This window comes from Octopus sinensis, linkage group LG12, assembly GCF_006345805.1.
Source record: "Octopus sinensis linkage group LG12, ASM634580v1, whole genome shotgun sequence".
Classification (NCBI taxonomy): domain Eukaryota; kingdom Metazoa; phylum Mollusca; class Cephalopoda; order Octopoda; family Octopodidae; genus Octopus; species Octopus sinensis.
Genome location: NC_043008.1, coordinates 12,098,465 through 12,100,964, shown reverse-complemented (window position 1 = coordinate 12,100,964; position 2,500 = coordinate 12,098,465).

Genomic DNA, 2,500 nt, shown 5'->3' with positions numbered 1-2,500 from the left:
CGGCAACCCCACCAAGCTCGCTTGGTGAGGAGGGTGTTTATTGATCACCCTGCGGGATGAAAAACAACACCCGTCAAAGAGCAGAGGAACTCCTGAGAGTCAACGGCCATCCAATAAATGTCTTAAGGCCGTATCATGCGCGGGGACATAGAAATAATCAGACTGAATACCCGATCGCGTGGTTAAACCATTGGGAGTGAAGGTCTCCTAGCCTTTGTCAGGGCATCCTTCTCGGAGAAGGCAACTCAGGTAACTGGGATAACTCCAACATAAAACCTGCAGCTCAGTGGTTACCGATGATGTTAACTTGTTCTTCTTTTCGGATTATGGCTGCTGTTACTTAGTGAGTGGGATTGACTCAGTGCACAGCCTTTCCTCACTTTCAAAAAAAATCTTCTTGCACAGGCATTGCATGATAACAACATTGATTAAGCTTCGTGCAATGGCCATACTCGATAACGAGGGGGCAGCCACCATATATATATATATATATATATATATATATACATATATTCCCACTGCGTAGCACCTTGGGCAAGTGTTTTCTACTATAGTCGGGCCGACAAAAGCCTTGTGAGCGAATTTAGAAACGACTGTAAGAAGTAAAGATTATCAATTTTTTTAATAACAAATAATGATTGTTTTAACTCTCCATTCTCTTTCCTTCATTTAACTGAACATGAACTTTATATGTGTGTGCATGTGTGTTTATGTGTGTGTGTTTGTGTGTGTTTGTGTGTCTCTATTTGTCGCCCCCCCCCCCACTGACCATCACTTGACAACCAATATTGTTGTGTTTATGTCCCCGTAACTTAGTGGTTCGGCAAAAGAGACTGATAGAATAAGTACTAGGCTTACAAGGAATAAGTCGTCTTGGATGGAGGGAGGGGGGTCAATTTCTTCAACTAAAAAATCCTTTGAGGCGGTGCTCCAGTATGGCTGCAGTCAAATGACTGAGAGAATAATAGAATGATAGAATAACCGAATAAAAGAATGTGAAACTGTTTTGCAATGTGAAAAGCTGATTTCAAAACAGCATCTTATTATAAACATCTGCCGCATATTAAATACTTTAATTTTATTAATGACAGTGCAGTTTACAGTATTTGGTGGCATATATAAGATGTAATTTTTTTTTCCTGGAAAAATATCACCCAGCATCCTGTATGCAATGTAAACACTTTTTCCCCACCGAATCTACCACACTGCTCTGAAATTAGGGCGTACTTAATATGGGCCCATGTGTCTTTTATGCCATCAAATATGATTAGATGGGTCAGCCTGACCACACTCGGAACCACTCAGAAGAAATGCATACAAATGTGGCCTTGAGCCAAATAATATACTAAGCTATCTTCCAGCCAGCAAGCAAAACATTACACAAGTTAACACACATTCTGTCTCTCTCTCTTTCGCTCTCTTTCACTCCTCCATTCGGGTGTTCCTGCCAACTAACCTTCAGAATTGCAAGTGGGAAATTGACTGCACTCACCGCAGCCAATCAGCCAACATTTTTCTTTTCCCATTCAAGAGATTTTTATAGGTCATTTTCTTTCCTCTCAGGATTACTATATTTTTGTATACTAACTAAAGACAGTGAACTAGCAGGTATAGTAAATATGTCGGAATTGGTATTTAGTTCCATCTATTAATGTTTCTGGTTTATTTCCTGCTAGAGTTAACCATACCTGTACTCTCAGATAGCGAAAGAAGTATCAGGTGTCTGCCATGCATTTCATTAATTATACCTATGTGGCCATGTGTTTATTTAATTAATAAATCACCAGTTGCCGACAAGACCAGGTGAACTATTCAATTACATCCATCTATGTTCAGATTTTGGACTAGGATGGGCTTTAACTTTATTGTTCGTCAATTAAAAGTCAAATCTGTATATCTATCTATCTATCCATCTATCTCTCTATATATATATATATCATCATCATCATCATCATCATCATCGTTTAGCGCCCGCTTCCATGCTAGCATGGGTTGGACGGTTCAACTGGGGTCTGGGAAGCCAGAAGGCTGCACTAGGCCTATATATATATATATATATATATCCATATATGCACCAGGCCCATATATATATATATATATATATATATATATCAATAATTATAAAGGGTAAAATTAATTAATTAATTAATAATTAATAATTTTACCAAGTAGTAGGGTATGTTAAAAGAACCTTTATCAGTAAACTTATACAAACATTCTATAATTATGAGCATAATTATAATTAGGATTCAGCAAACTGGTGAAGCAAATTTTGCTGAACCCTAATTATAATTATTCTCATAATTATATAATTTTTGTATCTATCTATCTATCTATCTATCTATCTATCTATCTATCTATATCTATCTATCTCTCTATATCTATCTATCTATCTATCTATCTATCTAGCTATCTATCTATCTATCTATCTATCATCTATCTATCTATCTATCTATCTATCTATCTATCTATCTATCTATCTATCTATCTATCTATCTAT